This window comes from Myotis lucifugus, unplaced genomic scaffold (genome assembly GCF_000147115.1).
Source record: "Myotis lucifugus unplaced genomic scaffold, Myoluc2.0 scaffold_128, whole genome shotgun sequence".
Classification (NCBI taxonomy): domain Eukaryota; kingdom Metazoa; phylum Chordata; class Mammalia; order Chiroptera; family Vespertilionidae; genus Myotis; species Myotis lucifugus.
Window position 1 is genome coordinate 77,126 of NW_005871176.1, and position 10,291 is coordinate 87,416.

Here is a 10,291-nt window from a genome sequence, read left to right on the forward strand (position 1 = left end):
TACAACACCTTTGGAGGTGGCTACACTCAGAGGGTAGAGCAAATTCATCCCGGAACTCTCTCTCTATGGGTCTCAAGAGAACGTGACTCCTGGCCTGGCCTCTCTAGGGCAGAGTCCTTGGAGATCCACCATGGCCTTGGCCCTCACAACCAGATGTCAAAGTTAACCTTGATGCTGGTTCTAGGGTTTGTCTTTTTTATATATATATAACAGCTTCTTATTGATTTCAGAGAGGAAGGGAGAGGGAGAGAGAGAGAGAAATATCAATGATGAGAGAGAATCATTAATCAGCTGCTTCCTGCACGCCCCCCACTGGGGATCGAGCCTGCCACCTGGGCATGTGCCCTGACCAGGAATCAAACGGTGACCTCCTGGTTCATAGGTTGACGCTCAACCACTGAGCCACACCAGCTGGGCTATGGTTTGTCTTCTTGTCATTGGTTCTGGAAAGGACTTCAGAAATCCCCTGGCAGCTCAGCCTCTGAACCCACCCAGACAGACCCTCTCTGAAGGTCTCCTGTAAGGGAGACGCCACTGAATCTCTTGGGAACCTGTCCCCCTGTGGACAAGAAGCTCCTCTCGAAAATCCCTGAGGCGAAGGCGGCCCGTTGGGAACACACTGGCCTGTTCAGTCCTCCCTGAATGTCCCGTTTATGGAAAGCAACTGCACAGCGTGTATCAAAAGCTTTAAAACAGCTTCAGCCCACATAGTTTCCTAATAAATAATTCTAAATAAACAACTGGACAACTGCATAAAGAGGCACTTACAAGATTGTATGTAGTAAAGAAAAGGGATAAATGAGCTCTGTGTTAACTGCGGGAACTTACATGTATACTGGTAAATCCACACAGCATAATACAATGCATCCATTAAAAGTCAAACTTGGCTTGGGAGACTATTGAATGACATGGAAAAACACAATATAGTATAAAGTGTTAAAAAAGCAGGTCATAAAATAGTATGTTTAATTTAGTCATATTTTTTAAGCATAGGAAAATATAGAAAAGATTTGGAAACATGTAGCAAGATCTTAATAATGGTTATCTTCGGGGTGTAATATCATGGGTATTTATGCCTTCGTTGTGACAGCTGCATTTTCAGAGGGTTTACAATGGGTATATAATTGTTTTAGTTTTAACTTTTTAATTACACCAGGAATGCATGACAACAGACGCCTGGTGAAATGTTCAAGCAAAACACATACAGCCGGCAGCACCTTTAACCGGGCCTCCCCTCGTGCCCGCCCCTCCCAGTGTGACCACTATTAGAGTTTAATGTCATGTCTTTGAGTCCTTTTCCTATGTGTTTCGCATGGATATATGTGTATATTTAGACATATGTAGAATTCTTTAGTTTGGGGGGGTTTTTACATAATTGGTATCATAATGTAGGTACTGTACAGATATGTAACTTGCTTCTTCACATACCCATAGACCTAGGAGATCTTTTCATGTTGGTATAAAGAGATCTACTCGGTAATTTTAACTGCTGCGTGGACTCTATAGAGTGGATGGACCACATCTGCCCGCCTACCCACAGTTGATGGATATTTGGGTTGTCCCCAGTTTCTGACCAATACAAACACCGACGCAGTGGAAGCGCTAGTCTGTGCTTGTGTGCATGCAGGTGCACACGCATTTCTCCAGGAGAGAGTCTCAGTCAGGCCACAGGCACGCACGCTTTCAAGTTAAAGAGATAACCCCATGCCGGGCCAGTGTGGCTCAGTGGTTGAGCACCAACCCTTGAACCAGAGGTCACGGTTTGATTCCCAGTCAGGGCACATGCCCAGGTTGCAGGCTCAATACCCAGTAGGGGGCATGCAGGAGGCAGCCGATCAATGATTCTCATCATTAGTGTTCTTCCTATCTCTCTCTCTCTCCCTCTCTCTGAAATCAATAAAAACATATTTTTTTAAAAAAGAGATAAATTCAAAAATACTCTCCCAATGATATCTGCCTCTTGATTTTCTCACTAACAGTATTTAAGATGCCTGTTTCTCCAAATCTTTACCAGCACAGAACCTCATTTGTCTTTTTCATGTTTTGTGTATTACTTCAATAATAAGGGAAAAACCGGGTTATCCTAAGTCTTCCCGTTTAAACTCCCACCACCTGAGCATCCTCCAACGGGTCCAGCAGCCGTTCCGTCCCACCTTGAACACCCAGGAGCAGAGTTCTGCACCCAGGGCCCGGGGTGGCTGGTGTCACGTGCTACGGTCACATCGAACAGCTGGGTGGGGAGGGCTGGTGGGGTGCAGATAAGAGGGGTGGTCCCAGAAGTGTGAGAATCATCTTCCATCACCAAACACTATTCACGCACTATTGGCTCTACCTCCAAGATAAATGTCAAATTGCTTCACCTGACCTGTCTTCATCACCCCCATTCCAGATCCAGCTGTCCTCACCCATCACAGGAACCCCGAGGTTGTCCGCCATTGTGCCCACTTCCACTCTCATCCTTTCAACCTTCCAGTGGGTTTTCCCAACAGCCAAAGCAATCTTTCTTGAAAGGTAATGTTGATCGCATGGCTCCCATTCTCAAACGCCTCTGTAGCTGCCTGTTGGACTGGGAATGACCTCAGCCTCTTTCCCTGGCCGCAGAGCCCCCAGCTGACCCCACCTGCTCTCTGACCTCATCTCCACTCCCCCTTGCTCACTACAGCCCCGGCTCCCTCCTACCTTACGTAGACCCCCAGCTTCCATGCCTCAGGACCCTTGCCCAGGTCGTGCCCTCTGTTGAGGGCTTCCTTCTTCCCAGGCTGTTCTGGGCTCATCTTTCAGGTCTTGGCCTAAGCGCCAGGCAATCTGAATGGGTCCTCCCTTCCCCATCTCGTTCTGGTTTTCCACCTGCTGCCTTCACACCACCTGTCACAACCGAAACTGAGAAGCTAATCCGTGTGGTTGTTTCAGGTATTTCAGGTCCATCTTCCCACCAGATGGAACCCACGAGGGCAGAGACTTGTCTATCATTTCTGCTCTTTATCTCCAGCACCAAATACAGTGCACAACCCACAGCAGATGCTCAGTAAGGGATGGATGGGTGGATGGATGGATGGATGGATGGATGGATGGATGGGACATCCCAGGAAAGAGGGAGGAGAGACAGCCTGCTCCGGGGAGCCTTGGTCAGGTAGGAGCCCAGGGAGGCAGGGGGTACCAGGAGAAGCTAAGAAGAGGAGCATCTATTGTCACCTTCTGATCGTTTGCTGTTCTGTGATGCAATTCTCCCCGTGACCCCACATCTCAGTCAAGCCTGTGCTGCTCGGGTGAGTGACACCCTGAGAAGGAGTGAAAGGGGGATGGGGCTGCGCCTGAGAATCCTTGGTGATTTGGGCGAGGAGGGGACAGACACCACAGGGCCCCATGGTGGGGACTCGCTGGAGGGGAGAGTGGTCCCATGGGGCTAGAGGAACTTGGTGGTTCCATTTTCCTACCAGATTCACCATCGACATTTTCAGAGAAAAGGGATATTAGAAAAATTTCAGAAAGGACACCAGAGAAGGTTTACTCCTTCTGGGAGGAAAGGCGGGGTGCAGGTGCAGGGGGACGAGCCTGACCTTGGGGCTCAGCTACGTGTGGGGTTGGTTCCAGGTCCTCCTCAGCATCTCCATTTCCTCGCATGTGAAGTGGGCATGACAACCAGCGTTCACGTCTGGTGTCAACAGATGACGGGAGATAACACATCTCTCAGGCGCTTGGCATTGGCTGCCACACTTTTTGCCTTGTTCACAGCACGTGGAGGAAGGGAAGGCGCAGGGCCAACAGCAGGGACCTGCGTGTCTGCATGGGAGGGTCAGCTCCCTCCCAGGCCCGGAAGGGCCCTGAGCTTGGTAAAAACTCGGCTTTAATGTCACCGTTTTGAAATCCTTACTTTTTGAACAAGGGACCCCGCATTTTCATTGTTCACTGGGCTCCGCAAATTAAATTATGTAGCCAAGGTGTGTGTGTGTGTGTGTGTGTGTGTGTGTGTGTGTGTGTGTGTGAGAGAGAGAGAGAGAGAGAGAGAGAGAGAGAGAGAGAGAGAGAGAGGAAGGATGCTGGGGTGCTCAATGAAGAGATGTTCTCTTCAATGAAGCGATGTTAGCTGATGGCAAAGACACCCTAGTCAATACCCACCCCTGAGCCAGTCCCACACCCCAACAAGCTGAGACTTCCCTTCACAATAGCCCCTCTCAGCTCCAAAATCAACAACCAAAACAACCCCTCCTAGCCTTTGGGCTGTTACCCAAACACCCCCACACCTACAGGCCAAGGCCCAACACCCTTCCGGGCCAGATGTGGGCTCCCTGCAGATTTTCCCAGGGACTCAACCAGCCCAGAGGCTGTTTGCTGGTCATTTCCATACACCAGGCACGCGATCTGATCACTCCCTCTCCCAAGCGCTGCCCGTGCCATCCTGTGTGCATCCTAGATGAGCCTTTACCACCCCCTTCTCCCTGGGCCCGATAGTGAGCCCCCTGGGGCCAGCATCCTCTCTGTGCCCCTAAGACTGGGTGCAGGGCTTAGAACACAGTAGGTGCTCAATAAATGCTTGCTAAAGTCATGTATGCACGCCTTCCACACACATTTATTATCTAAAGGCAGAGGTGGTCACAAACAGGTTAACATAAAATAAAGCAACTCAAGAAGTTTACAGACTGAGCAAGAATTTGAGTCTCACCAAGATTTGCACCCTTCCTACCTTAGGCCATGCCTTCTGCAGGCTGGGCCTCTCCCCGCAGAAACTGGCGCTTCCAGGTAGGTGCTCAATGACCCGCTCAAAACCGGGCCTGCAGTGAGGGGGAGTGGAGGGGCCCTGACAGTGGGAGACCGTGGGTGGGCAGCTCCCCTCCCTGCACCTCACTTCCCCCTTGGCCAGGCGAACACCCTGGATTAGGGCTGTGCAATCCAATATGGTAGCCACTCATTTGAAATGTGGCTAGGACTTGAAGAACTGAATTTGAAATTTTATTCCTTTTTAATTAATTTTAAAAACTGATATACAAGTTAGTCATTGGAGAATTTTTAAGTACATTTGGAACAACTTGGGTATGGGAAACTATTTTCTTCCCTTGTAAATTGGATAAAATATAAACACTGATCAAGTATTTCTAAGGAAAATTTGGATTTTGGACTAAGATGTTCTCCCAGTATAAAATACAGATTTCAAAGACTTAATATGAAAAAGGAATGTAAAATATCTCATTAATACTTATTATTTTGATTATATATTAAAATGGCACTATTTCATATTTGTGGGGTTAAATAAAATATATTATTAAATTTAATTTCACCTCTTTCTCTCTTTTCTTTTTTTCTTTTCCATTTTTAATGTGGGTCATAGAAAATGTAAAGTTACATTTGGGCTCACATTCTACTTCTATTGCATGGCACTGGGTTATGGAATCTCTTCCTTTTTTTAATATCCTGACATTCTACAAATCTGCGTCCTTCTGATGCTGGCTAATTCTTTAATTCTCTGGGTTTCCTCATCTGGCATTACACCCTTCCTCATTCCATTCTTGTGTTGTCACCTTGATTTTCCAAAGACTAATCTTTGCCCCCAGCTATAGGGGTGGACATATGACCAAGGCCTGGCCAATCAGAGGAGAGCACCCTTCCTTTGAGCACAGTGGTTGGTTCAGGCATGACACATGACCATCAGGCAGAGCCAATGAGACCCCATTTGACTGAAAGATTGGAAATGAGTGGACTTTCCTGGAATTGCTAAGGGATTCGGATGGAAGCCCAGACCTGCAGGCAGCCAGCTTGCCCCTTTGAGAGAACAGCCTGCCTGACAAGGAAGCCAACACAGAAAAACAGAATCAAGAGTGAAGAGAGTCCAAGCCTTGTATCCGAGGCCAGGAACTACCCCTGGGCTTTTACATTAGAAAAAAAAAACCCTTTCAGTTTCAAATTGGAATTCCGTCCCCTGAATCTTGACTAATACATGAACACATGGTTAGCCCTTAATCCCAGCTCAAGTGACCATGTTCAAACACCTCTGGGCTACCCTCAACCCTCTCATCTGTAAGGAACTGGCCCCTTCCCTCCCTCTCTCCTCTGCCTTGAAACCCATTCTGTTTTTGTTTTCTGTTTGTTTATTAATCCTCACCGAGGATATTTTTCCCCCCATTGATTTTTAGGGAGAGTGGAAGAGAGAGGGAAGGACAAAGAGACATATCGATGTGAGAGAAACACATTGACTGGTTGCCTCCTGCATGAGCTCTGACCAGGGCCCGAGCCAGAGGAGAGCCTGAAAGCAAGGTTCATGCCCTTGACCAGAATCAAACCCAGGACCCTTTGGTCCGCAGGCGGACGCTCTATCCATTGAGCCAACTGGCTGGGGCATGAAACCCATCCTGCCTACTGTTCTCCCTAGCCTATTCTCGCATGGACACTCTCTCACCCTCTCATCGGCCAGAACAACTTGCCCTCCTGCATTTTCACGCACTATTCCAACTGCTTGGAAAATCCCCTCCCTCTCCCCCCTCCCCCCACTCTCCCCCTCTACATCATAGGACCTAGCAAACTCCTCATCTTTCAAGCCTCAACTACTCTTTTCAAGGTCACCAATAACCTCTGTGTTGCTAATTCAATGCTCACTTCTCTGTCCAACTCCTATGTAACTTCTTTTTTGGGGGGGGATGGGGGTACAGTGAACTTTATTGATGGTACATGACAAGGTAAGGCTCCCTAAGCCCCTCCCCTTCTCCAGGGGACCTGGGATGGACACTGTGGCCAGGAGATTCTCAGTGTGTTGGGGGATCGATCTGGGCTGCTGAGGGCCTCTCTTCCTCTCGCTGGGGCTGGTGGTCCAGGGGCTCTTACTCCTTAGAGGTCATGTGAACCATAAGGTCCACCACCCTGTTGCTGTAGCCAAATTCATTGTCAGACCAGGAAACGAGCTGGACAAAGTGGTCATTAAGGGCAATGCCAGCCTGAGCATCCAAGGTGGAGGAGTGGCTGTCACTGTTAAAGTCGCAGGAGACAACCTCGTCCTCATCTTGCCCAGGATGCCCTGGAGGGGCCCTCTGATGCCTGCTTCACTGCCTTCTTGATGTCATCGTATTTGGCAGCTTTCTCCAGGCGGCAGGTCAGATCCACAACCGACACATTGGGGGTGGGGACACGGAAGGCCATGCCAGTGAGCTTCCCATTCAGCTCAGGGATGACCTTGCCCACAGCCTTGGCAGTGCCAGTGGAAGCTGGGATGATGTTCTGGGCAGCCCCTCGGCCATCACGCCACAGCTTCCCAGAGAGGCCGTACACGGCCTATAGACTGTGGTCATGAGTCCCTCCACGATGCCAAAGTTGTCATGGATGACCTTGGCCAGGGGGGCCAAGCAGTTGGTGATGCAGGAGGCATTGTTGACAATTTTGAGGGAGTTGTCATACTTGTCATGGTTCAGACCCATCACAAACATGGGGGCATCTGCAGAAGGGGCAGAGATGATGACCCTCTTGGCTCCGCCCTTCAAGTGAGCCCCAGCCTTCTCCATGGTAGTGAAGACACCGGTGGGCTCCACAACATACTCGGCACCAGCATCACCCCATTTGATGTTGGCGGGATCTCGCTCCTGGAAGATGGAGATGGACTTTCCACTGATGACAAGCTTCCCGTTCTCAGCCTTGACTGTGCCTCTGAACTTGCCATGACTAGAATCCTACTGGGACATGTAGACCATGTAGTTGAGGTCAATGAGGTCACTGATGGCGACAATATCCACTTTGTCAGAGTTAAAAGCAGCCCTGGTGACCAGGTGCCCAATCGGCTAAACCCATTCACTCTGACCTTCACCACCGTGTCTCAGGGTTGCGGCTGGCACTGCGCAGGAGGAGAGGCTGTCGGATGAACAGGAGGAGCAGAGAGCCTCCTACATAACTTCTTGACAACGTTCCACACAATTGACTATTCCCACCTTCTTGAAAGGTTTCTCTTGGTTTCCATAATAACTTATTCTCTTCCTCCTGCCTCATTGACCACTCCTTCTCAATCTCTTCATTCATTCATTCATTCATTCTTTCCTGCAACTAATATTTACTAAGAGCCCACTGCTTGCTAACCCCTTTGTCAGGCAGTAGGCATTCAACAGAACAAAGCCCTGCCCATGGAGGTTACATTCTAGGGCAAGTCTTTGTTGATTCTCCGCCTCAGCTCAGTCTCTAAGTGTTGGCATGTGCTGAGGCTCCTCTTGTCTTTTCCATCTTGTCTGTCTCATGCTTTAAATAACATCCATGGTCGATGGGTCCCAAATGTCTATCCCTACACAGGGCTGTTTCTCCTGAACTCCAGACGCGTACATCCAACTGCCTGCTTGATTTAACCACTTGGATATCTGCAAGCTGTTTCCAGTTTAATATGTTGAAAACAGAAATATTTCTTCCACCCCCCGTAGCCTAAACCTGCTTCTCCACCTGCCATTCTCCATCTCAGTGAACGGCACCACCATCCACCCAGTTGTGCAGGCGAAAACCCTGGGAGTCATCCTGATTCCTATCTTTTCTTCTCACCCCACAACCAGTCTATCAGCCGGTTCTGTCAGCTCTACCTCCAAAATGTACTCTTCAACTGTCCACTTTCTCTCTTTCCTCTTGTCACCCTAGTCCGGGCCAGCATCGCCCATCCCTGGACTCCTAGAATGGCCTTCTCCCTGGCTTCCTGGCTTCCGTGCATGTCCATCACCACCATATTCTTCACGCCATAGCGAGAGTGACCTTTTCCAAATGTAAAGCAGATCATGTCATTCCTCTCCTTAAAACCCTCCGGGAAACAGCGTGGGAAAAGATATTTGCAACATGTACAAAAGACAATGGATTAGTAACTGGAAAACAGAAACAACTCCCACTAATCGATGAGACAAAGACAGAAAAACGGACAAGGAGCATGAACAGACAGTTCACAAGAGAAGAAACTCCAAGAGCCAATAAATACAAAATTACATGTCTAACCTCACTAGTAATCATGGAAATGCACATTAAAACGAGTTACCATTTTACACCCAAAACATTGTCAAATTTTTAAAAGGCTGACAATATCAACTGTTGGCAAGGACACAAAGAGACGGGAACGTTCAGACGCGACTCGTGGTCATATAAATGAGTTGGCCAGCGAGCCACCTGGCAACTGCTGATGTCGAAAATGAGCACACCTTCAACCCATCAGCCCCCACTTCAGAATCAGCTGTAACAGTGAAAAACAACAACAGATACAACCTAAAGGTCTGTCAATAGGAGAGTGGACAGATAGAATATGATGTCTACATTCTTGTAATTCTACATCGCAGTTGAAAATAAATTAACTAAGTGAATTCAACATCTGTCACGCAGGGTCAAATGAAAAAACGCAGTCATAACAGACATATGCACACTGCTTCCACGTATGCAAATTTAAAATTCCCACCTCAAAGAGAAAAATGCTTCCCTTTCCCCTCAGAGTAAAATGCTAATTTCTACCCTGGACCCCAAGGTCTATGTGATCTGGCTCTTGCCCGGCTCTCTACCGCCATCTCACACCACGCGCGAAGCTCCAGCCTCGCCAGCCTCCTCAGGCGTTCCTCAAGCACCAGCAGGCACCCCCACCTCATTAACTGTTCCCTTCCCTCTGCCCGGTACTTCCCGCAAAGCAGGCTCCCCAGCACCTCCAGATGTTCTGTGTGCTGACTTATTTGCTTGCTTATTTCTTTGTCTCTCCCCACTCGACTCTAATCCAGTGATGGCGAACCTTTTGAGCTCGGCGTGTCAGCATTTTGAAAAACCCTAACTTAACTCTGGCGCCGTGTCACATATAGAAATTTTTTGATATTTGCAACCATAGTAAAACAAAGACTTATATTTTTGATATTTATATTATATATTGAAATGCCATTTAACAAAGAAAAATCAACCAAAAAAATGAGTTCGCGTGTCAGAGGTTCGCCATCACTGCTCTAAGCTCTAGGAGAGAAGAAACCTTGCCTTTCTTGTTGAGTGGTATGTCAGCGATAGAAAGCGTTTCACAAGAGCTCAATGAACGCTTCTTGAGTGAGTGAATGGGACTTCCTCCAGGAAGCCTTTCCTGAATGTCTAGACTCAGAGACATTCCTGAGCTCTGTATTCCTACAGCCCCCTGGCTCGGCTCTCTCAGCGGTTTTCCCACTGTGCTTCAGGAACTCCTGATCTGGGGTTCTTGAAGGGATGGCAAGGGACTCCATAAACATCCTAAAAGTGTAGACCGAATTTCATGCACTTACTACATTTCCTAGAGAGTTTTCACCATATTCTTAAAGGGCTCTACGCCACAAACACACACAACACTTTCCTAACACTGCTG

At 48.3% G+C, this 10,291-nt stretch overlaps 1 pseudogene; it reads right to left on the reverse strand.

Annotated features, from left to right (window-relative positions):
- Positions 1–6,768: 6,768 nt before the first annotated feature.
- LOC102425456 lies at positions 6,769–7,682 on the reverse strand (annotated as a pseudogene).
- Between the last annotated feature and the right edge of the window lie 2,609 nt (positions 7,683–10,291).